Source organism: Diaporthe citri (assembly GCF_014595645.1).
Source record: "Diaporthe citri strain NFHF-8-4 chromosome Unknown scaffold_5, whole genome shotgun sequence".
Taxonomy (NCBI): domain Eukaryota; kingdom Fungi; phylum Ascomycota; class Sordariomycetes; order Diaporthales; family Diaporthaceae; genus Diaporthe; species Diaporthe citri.
The window spans coordinates 318,626-333,326 of record NW_025064850.1 but is presented as its reverse complement, the minus strand read 5'-3'; positions in this window follow the sequence as shown (position 1 = coordinate 333,326).

Genomic DNA, 14,701 nt, shown 5'->3' with positions numbered 1-14,701 from the left:
AAATATTTTAAAGTTTAATAAAATTAATATTATTAAGGTTTTAAATAGCCTTAAGATTATTACTTATTAATTCTTTTACTTAAATAATTAAATTTTAAAATTACTTAAGCAATATTATATTACTTTAAATTTAATAAAAATAATTAAAAATATTATTATTAAATAATTTATTTAAAATAATTAAAAAAAAAAGCTTTTTATCTTTTATAAGTTTAATAATTAAATTTATTATATAAATTTAATTATAATTATTAAAGATATTATTTATAATAACCTTTATAATAACTTAAAAGCATAAAAAAGGAAAATTATAAAATATAATTAAAAACTTAATAATATAAATAATATTTTTTTTATTATAACTTAGCCTTTTTATAAAATGCTTTTATTATATTTAAAAAAATAATTAATAAGGAAAGAAATTATTTATAAGTTAATAAGAAATATTTTTTAGCTAAATTTTAAGTATATTTTATTAAAAATTATTAATTAAAAACTTAAATATTTTAAGTAAAATAAATATTTATTTATATAAAATAATTTTAATTAAAATTTACTTAATTTAAAAAAATTAAATTTTTTTTAAGAAAGCTAAAATAATTTTAATTTTTTAAATTACTTTTAAAATAAAAATTTATAAGCTTAATAATCTTTATTTAAATTTAATTATATTAATATTATTAAAAGATATAATTAAGATTTATAAAATATAAATAAATTTATTAAAAGGTTTATAAAATTAAAACTTAATTTAATTAAGTTTAAAAATAAATTTAAGTTATTTTAATAAAATATTAAAGCTTTTTCTTATAATAAATAATAAAGTAATTTTAAAATAATTAAGCTAAGAGTTATAAATTTTATTTAATAGCCTTTAATAAAACTTAATTAAAATAACTTTAATAATAATAAGGTATAAGCTATAATTTTAATGCTTTTTTTTAAAAAAAATAAATTACTTAAAGTTTATTATAATTATACTTTTTAAGATTATAATGCATATTAATATAATAAGCTTAAATAACTTTCCTTAAATAGCTTATTAATAACTTTTAAATTAAAAAAGTTATTAATATTTTTTAGCTTACTTAAAAATATTTAAGCTAATCTTTTAAAATATTTAAATCTTATTTATATTTAATTATATTATAATTAAAGTAGCTATAATTTAAAAAAATATATTTATAATTAATTAAAGTTTTTATTTAAGAAAAGAAAGTTTAATTTATTTTATATAATTAAATATTATAAGCTTATTAAAATAAATTCTTTATTTAAAAAAAAGGCTTTATTAAAAATCTTAAAAATAATTTAAAAACTTAATAATTAAAATAAAATTAACTTAATTTTAATATTTATAAATTTTATAAATTATATAATTTATATTAAGGAAAAGCTTATAATTATAAATAATAATAAGCTTTTTTAAATAAATATTATTATAATTAAAAAAAAGCATATAGCTAAGAATATTAAAGATTAAGATAAAGTTATAAAAACTATAAAGGCTAATTATATTTAATTTAAAAACTTTAAAAAGATAAAAGATAATTAATCTTAAATTATTAATAATAAATTATAATTAAGGAATAAAAAAAAAATAAGGAAAAGAAAAAATTTATTTATTAATTAAAATTAAACTTAAAAGGAAAATATTAAGTTTTTTATAATAAAAATAAGCTTAATAAATATAATAAACTTAAAATTAAAAAAGCATATTTAATAATTCTTATTATTTAAGGAAAAAATAGCTTAAATAATTCTATTTATAACTATTAAAATAAATATTATAAATATTTTAATGCTTAGTAATATTAATTTAACTTTAATTAAGTACTTATTAATAATATAATTTAAAATATATACTTTATTAAAGGTACTTTTTAAATTAATATATCTTAAGAATTATATTAAAAACTTATTTCTTAAAGTTAATATAATTACTTTCTTAAGAAATAATATTAAAATTAATACTTTAATTAATTTATTGCAAATTATTTAATATTAAGTTAACTTTATTGCTGCATTTATTATAAATATAATTAATTAAAAATATTTTAATTTAATTTACTTAATAATTTATATAAGGATAAATAATTATTTTCTATAACTTACTTTTTTAAATATTAAAGCTAAAATAAATTTCTTACCTTTATTATATTATAAATATAATAAACTTTTATATACTTTACTTAATAATATAAACTTAATAATATATAATAAGGATTTTTTATCTTTAATTAAAGTTATAAAAAAATAAATTTATATTAATTTAAATAAAATTAAAGCTATATTTTTTATTATTAATAATAAGGCTCTTAATACTTTATATTATATTCTTTTAAAAATATTCTTTTTTTTAAATATAAATTTAATATTTAAATAATTAAAGGAATACCTTTATGCTTATTTTACTCTTAATAATATTAAGGTAATATATAGTTTAAGATAAAAGAATTAAAAGCTTTTTAAAATAGCTCTTCTTAAAAAAGCTTAAGTTTCTTAAAAGTACTTATTAGCTTTTAAAAGCATTTCTTTATTCTTTTTAAGCCTTAATTAAAGCTTAATATTAATTAATATATTAATAATGCTAATTTATCTTAATATTAAGGTAAAAAAAAATAAAAAAATTTTAAATATTCTTTTAAATAAAAATATAAAAAGTTTAATTTTTATATTTATAAAAAACTTTTAAATTAAAGTTTAAAAAATTTATTAAGCTAAAAGAAAAGATTAATAAATATTAACTTATATTTATAATACTTATTTATAAAAAAAAGCTATATATATTAAAAAATAAGTTAATAAGATTCTTTTTACTTTAATAATTATTAAATTAATTAATAAAACTTTTTAACCTTTAATTAAAACTTTTTATAAGTAAGTAAGCATTAAAGTTTATTTTATAAATAATTATTTTTTTAATAATATTATTTTTAAAGGCATAATTAATTAAAAACTTATTTATAAAAAAGGAATAAAACTAATTATAAATAAAAATTATAAAAATAAATATAATACTTAGATTTAATTTAAGTTTTCTTTAATTAATAAGGGATTAAGATTAATACTTAATTAATTAAATACTCTTTTATAAAAAAACTATAACTCCTTTTTAAAGTAAAAAAAAGAAATATTTATTTATTTACTTTTTAATTAAGAAAAATCTTTAATATAAAACTAATCTTATATTACTTAAATTAATATTAATATAATGCTATTATAATTTATTTAAATAATTCCTTATAAGGCATATTAAGCAAAGATAATTTAGCTTTTAAAAGCCTTAAGGGAAATAATTATTAAAATGCTTAAAAATTAATAAGTTAATAAAGTTATTAAGGAATTTTATGCCGCTTATAAAAATTAATAGTTTTTTATAAAAAAGAAAAACTTTAATTATTAACTTATTAATAATATTTTAAAAGCTAATAAAGTTATAATTAAAAATGCCTTTATTTTATTATTAATAAATAAGTTTATTAAGGAATTTATAATATATAAAATATTATTCCTCTTTAACTTTTTCTTAAAATATAATTAAATTAAGCTAAATAAGAAAAGCTAAAATATTATAACCTTTTTTATTTTAATTAAATTATTTTAATAATATAATTTATTTATAAAAGCTATAAATTTCATTACTTAATTTATATAATATATAATTTAAATCTTTTATAACTTAATTTTTATAATATATAAACCCTTTCTTAATAATATTATAATTAAGGGTTTAAAAATAAATTATAAAAATAAAAAAGTATTTATTTTACTAAGGGTTTAAAAATATATAGCTAAGTATATTAAGAATTTTAATAATATTCTTTATAATTTTAAGCTAGCTAAAAAAGTAATTAATATTGCTAAATTAAAATAATATAAGTAATAAGCTAATATTATTAATTATACTTATAAAATATTTAATTAATTTTTATTAAATAAAAAGATTATTAAAATTAATAAGTAAAATATTTATAAAAATATAATTAAGCTTAAATCCTTTTTAAGCTTATTAAACTTTTATAAAGTATAAATACCTTTTTATAAAATTATTATTAAGCTATTATTTAACTTTTTAAAGAAAAGTATGCCTTATTAATAAACTTTAAATTATTAAAAAGCTATAAATACTTTTAAAGCTATAATTATTTTAAAGCTATACCTAGTTAATATTAATTATTTTAGCAATAAAATTATTCTTATAATAAATGCAAGTTTTAAGAAATAAGGTGCATACTTTATATAAATTAAAAATAAATTGCAATATTTAATTTAATATAAAAGTAATATTTAAATAAAGATTAAAAAGCTATATAATATAATAAAATAAAAATATAAAGCTATTTTATATATAATTAAGTATTTATGCTTTTATATTTATAGTATTTACTTTATTTTAAAGATAAATTTAAATATCTTAATTTAATAATTAAAAAGATTTGCCTTAAATATATTAAGCGCTTATATTATAAGGTAGCTAGCTATAATTAAAATATATAATTTTACTATTTATTATATTAAAGGTTTTAAAAATACTATTATAAATATACTTTTTAAAAAGCTATTAAGGCTATTAAATAAAGTAAATTATAAATTTAAAAAAAATATTAAGAATTAATATAATGCTTTCCTTAATTAATTATTTTAACTTTAATTATTTAATTAAGAATTATTATTACTTAATAATTATTTTTAATTAAAAAAATTATTTAAGATTACTTAATATCTTTGCTATAAGACCTATTTTAAAAACTTAATATTATAATAGCAATTATTTTTTTATAAAAAAGCTTATTATTTCTTTATTTATAAAAAAACTCTTTAAAAATAATTTAAAAATAATTTATTATAATAATAAGTTATTAATAACTTTAATTAAAAATAGGAAATTATTAAAAACTATTATATTCTTCTTAAGCATTATAAAAGGAATGCTACTTATTTTAAAATCTAAGCTATATATTATTAAAAAGGAATATATATTAATATTAAAAAAGCTATTGCTAATTATCTTTATTATAATAAATAAGATATTTAAATTTATAATAATAAAATTATTTTAATTATATTAAATTAATTATTTATTAAGATTTATATTAATATTTAATATTTACCTTTTAATTAAAAATATAATAAGCTAATTAAAGAATAATATAACTTAATAAAATAAATTAAAGCTATGCCTTTTAAAATAATTAACTTAAAAAGCATTAAAAAGTTCTTTATTTAAAAATTCCTTTTTAAATAAAAGCTTTTAATAAAGATAATAATAAATAAAGGATAAAAAAATATAAATTAATTTATTTAATATTTCTTAATAATTAAAGTTAAGAAAATTATAATTTTAATATATAATTTTTATATTAATAATATTATTAAATATAAGTACTTTATTATTATAATTATTATTAAAAAGATACTTAATAAAAGGATTAAAGGCTAAATATAAATCTTACTTTATACTTTCTTTATTAATTAAACTTTATTTAAAAGATTTTATAAAAAAAGTTCCTTTTATCTTTTTTATAGCTTTAAATTAATTATTTTAATTAAAATCATTATTTTTATATAATATATTTAAACTTAAACTTTAAATATATTTACTTAAAATACTTTTAATTCTTAGCTTTAATTACTTTTTAATTTCTTATAAGATATAAAGATAGCAATTAAATTAATTTTTAATTATAAAAGGAAAGCTGCATAATAAGATATATATTATAATTTCTTTTAACTTATTTCCTTAAAAAAGAATAACTTAGTTTTGCTTATTAATAAGTAAAGAAAAGTTAATTATTTCTTATTTTAAAAATTAATTTATTATTAATTTAATTTTTTTATTATTTATAATATTTATTATAATAATATTTATAAACTTTAAATACTTAATAATATTTACCTTTTAAGCATATTTTTATTAAAATAATTAAAAAAATTCATTAATTATTTTAAAATATAAAAATCTAAACCTTATTTACTTTAAGAAACCAATCCTATAATTATTATAAATAATAACTCCTTTTTAAATATTTTAATAAAATTTAGCCTATTTAACCCTATCTTAAATAACCTTAACTTTAATTATTATTAAGATTAATTAAATATATCTTTATTTATTGCTTAAATATATTAATTATTTATAAGCTTAAACTTATTAAATTCTTTAAACTTTAATATTTAAGATATTAAACTTATAATATGCTTATATATAAAATAAAGAAATTTAAGAAATAAGTTTTTATAGTTTATTAATATTCCTTTACTTTAATTAAATAATTTTTAATGTTCTTAATATAACTAACTTAGCAATACTTTTAAATCTTAACTTAAGTATTTATTTAAGGAAAGGGGGTTATTTTTTCTATATATATATATATATATATTTATTATAATATAAAATTTCTTTTTATATATATTTATTTATTTAATTAAATTTAGCCTTAAGTTTAAATATAAAATATTATATTTTTAAAAAATGCATTGCAAAATTTATTATATATTTATTTATTATTTTCTTATTAAAATTAAAAAACTTTCTTTTTTTTTTAATAACTTAATTTACTTTTTTTTTTTCCTTTTATCTTAATTATTATTTATATCTTATTAAAAGCTTATTTTTATAATAATAGCATAATAAGAATTTTATATTATAAGGTTATAATTATTAATCTTAAATAATATTAATCTTTTTATTTTAAATAATATTAAAGTTAATTATTTCTTTAAGCTATGCTATCTTGCTAATAATAATTATAAAGCTAAGCATATCCTTAAACTTTATTTACTTAATTATTATAGCCTTTTATATTTCCTTTATATTATTATATTTATTAAAAATATAATTAAATTCCTTAATATAATAAATATAATTAATATAAATATTATTATAAAAATTATATAAAGAATAATAATTAAAAAAAGGGATTATAATAAGAACGTTTTTATTTATAATTAAGGAAAAATTGCAATTTATGTATTTTAAGCAATACTTATAAAAAGAAGCATTTTAATAGTTATAAAAGGCTATAAGTAAAGCTACTTAATAATAATAATTACAGTAATTATATATTATTATTATATACTTCTTATAAAAAGCTTTATTATTTCCTTTAATAATAATAATATTTGCATAGCTTTTAATTAAATTCTTAATATTATTTAGAAATTATTCTTTTTATAGCTTATTAAGAAATTCATTAAATAATTCCTTAATTACCTTTTTAAAAGTAAAATTAGCAAGTTATTAAGCAAGATATTAATTTTATTTAATATTAATAATTTTATATATATAAATACTTTTTATAAAAACATTATAAAGGATAATCTTAATAAACTAATCTTTATTAAGGATATTTTTTAGCTTAAAGGATATATAAATACTCTTAATTAAGACTTATTTAGCTTATAAGTTATAATAAATAGCTTAAAAAGAAAAAGAGGAATCCTTTTGCATTAAACTTTTTAATCTTAATTAAAAAGGATTTAATAATAAAAATATTATTATAAAAAGATATTAAAGAATAAAAGAATTATAATATTTTACTTTAATTTTAGCTTAATTTAAAGGCTAATTAAAAGAAAAAGAAAATATTAAAAAAAGAAAAGAAGAAAAAGAAATTTAAGAAAAAAAGAGGAAATTTATATATATAAAGTTGCTATAATAAGAAAAGGCAAGTAATGTTAATAATAAGCTACTTTATTATTAAAAGAAATAATTTATTATCTTGTTTTTAATTAAGATTAATTTATTACTAAGAAGAAATTACTTATCTTTAATTCCCTATTTATAAAAAAGTTATTTATCTTTTTATTATAAAGGAATTTTAATTAAGTAATTTATTTTAATTTATGCTTAATAAATTTATAAATTAAAAAGAAAATACTTTATAATTAGCTATTATTTAAGAAAAATAGAAAACTATATATCCTTTTACTTTAATTATTAGCAAAATAATAAATTAATAGCTTTTAATAATAACTTATAAGCCTCCTTATCATTCCTTTTTTTTAATTAATGCAATTATTTAATTTAAGGGTAGTAAGTTATTAGCTTTTGCTACTTTAACTTATATATATTATTATATTTATTTATTTATAGCTAAGCCCTTTTCCTTTTTTTTTCTTTTTCTTCTTTTTCTTATCTTTATATTATTATTAATTAAAGGTTAAAAGTTAATTACTACCTAGCTATCTTAATAATAATATACTTTTAATATATTAATCTTTTTTTTTATTTAATTTTTATTTAAAAATAAGTAATAATTATTTATAAAAATTGCCTTAAGCTATAATTAAATATTAATTATATTTCTTTCTTATTTTTAACCCTTTTTACCTTAATTACCTATATAATAATTCCTAAGGGTGCAAGGCTTTTCTTATTACTATACCTCCCCTCTTTATTACTTAACTTTTATTACTTACTCTTTACTTTATTATTTATTTTCTTTATTTTCTTTTTTTATAATTAAAAATTAAAATATTTTTTAATTAAAAAAGCAAGATAAAAAAGCAATCTTAATTACTTTTATATTATAAAATATCTTAAAACTTTAATGCCTTAATTTTAATAATTAAGCCTATTAATTTAAAAAAGAATAATTTAATGCTAATAATTATAAAACTTTTTTACTTTAATAACTTTAAAAATTTACTTAATAAAGCATTGCAATTTTTAAATATTATAAATATTTAAAATTAATAAAACTTTATTTAAAAAGCAAGTATTAACTTTTTTAAAAATCCTTTTAAAATAAAAATTATTATAAATAAAGTTTACTTAAATAATATTTAATAATTTTAAACTTAATTAGCTATTATTTTTTTTTATAAAAAAATAATATTTAATAATAAGCTTATAAAGATAATATATAGAATATTTCTTAAGCATTAATTTTTATTTTAAGTTAAAAAAATTAGCTAAGTTAATAAATTTAATAAAATAATATTAAGCCTTTCTTACCTTTAATTTCTTTAATATAAAAGGAATACTTTATAAATATAAAAAATTAAAAACTTAGTATATTATAGCCTTTATAACTTAATAGCTTTTTAATTTTTAAAATATTATATTTTTACTTAAAGAACTTTTATATTATAATTATATTTTATTTAAGAAATATTAATAATATAAATTAATAAAGAATTATAAATTTATTATTATATTTATTTATATATTTAATTATTAAATAATAGCAATTTTTTATAAAATAAAGAATTATTACTTATTATAAAATAATTTTATATTAAGAAATAGGAAGAATAAGATAAATAAGAATATTAAAGTACTTATTTATAAATATTTAATAATTGCTTTAAAAAATAAAATATAAAATTTTAATAAAAAGTTTATATTAAAATTAAGATAAATTAATAAAGTATTTTATAAATAATATATTATTAAGTTTATTAAAAACTATTTTAAAGAAAATTAAAGAAAGAATAATTAAGAGATATAAAATTAAGCTAAGGCTTTTTTAATTAAAATTATATATTATAAAATGCTTAAAGCTATTATTAGCATTATTACTTAAATATTTATTATTTAATTAAAGCTTAATAAAATTAATAAAGCTTTTTAAATATTTATATTAATTCCTTTTATTAAGATTAATAATATAAAAGTAATTAAAATAAAAAGTAGGCTCTTATTATAAAGAAATATTATTTAATAATAGCTATTTAAATTATAATATATTAAGATTATTACTAATTATAAGAAAAGCATAAGGGAAATAATACCTTTAATGCAAATTAATTTAATAACTTAATTTTAAATATTTAATATATAATAAGGCATAAATTTTTAAATAGCTTAAAATTAGCTAAGTATAACTTTAATTAAATAAGCTTTTAGCTTAGGTATTATATTATAAAATATTTTAAAATTAATAAAAAATACTTACCTTAATATATATAAAGATCTTTTTTATTTACTTATCTTAATAATAAATATAAATAAAACTTAAAGTATATTAATTAACTTAAAATAATTAAAATAGCAATAAAGTTTACTTAAGGATAATTTAAAAGGCTTATAAGTAAGCTAGTTAAGTAATTAAATATAAGGCATAAATATTAAAAGCAAAAGTATTGCAAAAAGTAAAAGTAAAAGCAAAAGCTTTATAAAAAGCAAAAGTAAAAGCAAAAGCTTTATAAGAAGTAAAAGCAAAAGTTAATAAAGCCAATATGCTATACTTAATATAATAATTAAAAGAAAGAATAAATTTACTTTTCATTTTATAAAAATATTTAAATTTTTAATAGCTATATTAATATTAACTATTAAAGCAAACTTTAATAATTAAGAAAATATAATTAATAAATATATTACTAAGTAAGTTTTAAGAATATTTAAAGCTTTTATAAAAAAGTAAAAGCTATAATAAAATAAGTAAGCAAGGAATTAAAGATAATAATAATAATTAAGATTATAATAAAATAAATTTTAAAACTTAAAGGCTTAATTAAAAATAATAAAGTTTTATTTTAGCAATCTTTATAATACTTATTATAAAGTATTTAAAAAAGGATATATTAATAAGTATAAGGAATTATATAAAAAATAATATTGCATTAAATTTTAGCTAGCTATAAAAAGCTAACTTTTATGCTTATTTTAAATATTGTTTTAAGAAATTAACTCTTTTCTTTTCTTATATATTTAGTACTTTAATTAAGCTTTTCTTATTTTTAAGAATTTTTAAAATATTTATCTTTTCCCTTTTTTTAATTTCCTTTTATTTCTATCTTTCTTTTTTATTATATTAAAGCTCCTCCTTAAGTTATCCTTAAAAAGGTTTAGCAAAACCTATCCCCTATTATTTAGGTGGCTCGTTTTCAATATTATTGCATATTATAACCTTAATGCACTTATTATAAGCAATTAGCTTTAATAAGTTATTTAAGGCATAATTAATACTTTTAATATGCTTTAAGGTAATATATAAAAGGTTAAATATATTATAATAAATTTTAAAGTAAGATTTGCTCTTTATATAAGTTTAGCTTATGCTAATAATAAAAATAAAAGCACCTTAATTATTTTAAGGATTATTATTATTAAGAGTTTGCTGCAATGCTTAAGGCTATTTAAGCTATTATTTACTTAATTTCTTATTCCTTACGCTTTATATTTAATCTAAGCCACCCTAGCTTTTTTATATACCTTTATTAAGATGCTTAATTAAGTTTAAGTAAGTTTTATTGCTATAATTATATTCTAAGTCTTAACTTAAATAAGCATAAGCTATTTCTTTTTAAAAAGTATAAGCATTATTATTATTATTATTGCTAAATAAGTCTTAGTTATATATATAATAAGTTTTAATAATAAGGAGCGTTATATTTTATTAATAATAATATGGGTTTAATTTCCATTATTATGCATATAATTTACCCTTATTTTAGCGTTATTTTAAGAGCGCTTTAATAAAATAATATATATTATATTTATTTAAATAAAGTAATAAGTAAAGGAATTTTAAGGGCATTATAAGTTTTTTACTTTTTAAATAACTTAGTTAAAGTATTGCATTAAGTTTTATATAAATTATTAATGTATAAAGATATATATTATTATAATTTAAGTTATGCTAAGAAAAAGAGCTGGTTAAATTTAAAATAAATGCGTAATAAGTTTTAATTAATTAAAAGCGTTTATTTATAAGTAAGGTTATAAGTTTAAATCTTATTATTACTTTGCTTTATTTAATTTATTTAAAGCCTATATAAGTAAAGCTGCTTTTTTAATTAAATAGTATAATAAAAATAAATTACTTATTTTTATTTTATTTTTATTTATAACCCTTATTACTTTATATCTTACCTTTAAATAAGCTTATTAAGCTTAGCGCAAGCTTGCTTTATGCTTGTTTTAAATAAATAATTTCTTATAAGTAATGGCATTTCTTTATTATACCTTAAATAAGTTAAGGGTTATTAATTTTTATAAGTTTTTAAGGAGTTTTTATATTAATATATTTTAGCTTTTTTATTTAATATAAATTTACTTTTTAAGAAGATTATTTTATAAATGCCTTAACGCGTTTTTAATTGCTAAGATTTCCTTTATAAGGTACTTTTTATTTTAATTTTTATTTATTTTATTTAAAATTAATATAGCATTTAGCTAAATATTTATAAATATTTAAATAAATAGTAAATCCTTTATAATGCACTTAATTTAATTAATATTAAAGATAGGATAAACTTAGCTTAATATATTTAAGATAATTATTTAAGGTATAAAAATATTTATTATAATGTATTTTTAATATAATTAATTAAGCTTCTTTATTAATTAAGTAGTTTAAAAGTACCTTAGGAATAGCTATATTTAATTATTAATATGGAACCTTTTTATTATTTAACGGCATTTATTAATTATTTATTTTTATTATTGCTAAGTAAAAATAATAATAGCTTAAGCAATATTTATTTTAATTTAAAGATAGTTTAAGAATATAGCTGCTTAGTTCTTAGGATTAGCTATAAATGCTATTATATTTAAAAAGCTTAAAACTACTTATATATTAAATTTATTTATTAATTAATTTAAGCTTTAGCTAATTATTATTAAATCTTTATTATTTAACGCTATTTAATAAGCTAAGAGGTAATTAGCTTAATTATTTTATAAAAAGATAATAATATTACATAAGTACTTTTATATTTCTTAATTTATTTACTTTATATTGCTATTTATCTTAAGGTAATATGCTATAAATAAGAAGCGTTTTATACTTATTTAAGTATATAAAAAAGCTTAAAATACCCTTATTTAATTAAAGCCTTAATTATTAATAATAAATATAAAGAATTTATAATAATATTATTATAAAGTAATAAAGCATTATGCATAATCCTTTATAATTATAAAGTATATTGCTTTTAAGAAAACTTATTTTAAAAGGTAATTTATAATAATTATTAAGTAATATAAGCCGCCTTTATAAATTAATAAGTTTATTATAAAGTTAATAAATATTTAAAATTAATAGTAATTTAAAAAAAGAATAAGGTAAAATAAGCCTTATTATAGCTATTAATTAAGCTAGGTTTAATAATATATATTATAATTTTAAATAAAACGCTAAACTATTTATAATATATTATTTTAATAAAAGTTATATAAAAGGATTTAAAAGGTTTCTTTTTATTTTAAATGCCTTATTATAAGAAAGTTATAAGCTTACTATAATATGCCATTCTTTTAAAATGGTTTTATATCCCATTCAAGGGATAAGCTCCAATACCCATCTCCTACCAAAAAATATTAATTTTCTTTACCGCTATATAATTTATATTAAATTGCTTTTTGGAATTTCCTGCATTTAATAAATATAATATATAAGTCTTATATTCCTTTAATAATATATAAATTTAATATCTTATTAAAATTAATTCTTATTTTATTTATATTTTATGCTAAAAATTTAATATTTAATTTATAATTTAAATCTTTATATTTATATATTTTTAATTAAATAAGCATTATCGCTAAACTTTATATTATTACCTTATTTTATTATATAAGCTATTTCCTTAATTATTTTAATAGCAAGCTTTTATTTTATAATATTTAAAATTATTAACTTTAATTTCTTTTAAATATTTAATAACCTTATATTATTATAATATTAATATTTATAATTATAATATTATTAATTAAAGGTTAATATATAAGTTTATTTAAATTATTTAATCTTTTATATATGCTTATTAATATATTTTAGCTATAAATAATTATACTTAAAATATTTTATTAAAAGTTTAATATTTCTTATTCTTTAAGATAATTAAAGCATTATTATTATTATTAATGCAGCATTATTCTTAATTAAATCCATCCTTAATATTACGTCTTTATATTAATAGGATTTAAAACCTTATAACTTATTTAATTTAAATATTTAATAAGAAAATAAAAAAGCCTTATAAATAATATAAAAATTAAAAGAATTTATAATTACTTTATATAATTAGCTTTATGCCTATTATGCAAATAATAATATATAAGGTTTATGCAAATTATTATTATAATAATAAGGCCTATAATTATAAAATATATATATATTACCCTAGCTATATTATATTAAGTTTTTATTAATTTTTTACTCTTTTTATGCTAAATAATTTAATAAAAAATGCTTAATGCAATTAAAATTAAAAAAAGATAGAAATTTAAGAGGGGTTATTTATACCCAACCTATATAACGCTTTATATTATTTAAATTTAAATTTAAATAATTTATAAAGATAGTTTAAATAATTTAATAATATAATAGCTTTAAATATATTTATTATTATTAATAATATTATAGCTCTTATATAAGAGTTTTAAGGCTATAAATAAAGATTATAGCATTATAATTATCCTTAAGCATAATATAATAAAAATTTATTAATTAAATATATATAATAAGGTTCTTTATAATGTTTAACTTATAGTAAGCAAGGCTATTATAAATACCTTAAAATATTATATTAAGGCTATTTTATAATTTAAGGTTAATTATGCATTATTTATATTATATATATTAAGTTAAAATTTATTATTTATATTAATTAGCTTAAGCATATTTTATAATTATTATATTATTTATATAGCTTTAGCAATATAATTATTATTCTTTAATAAACTTATATTATATGCATTTTTATTTAATATAGCATAAAGTAAGTCCTTAAGGTATGGTTT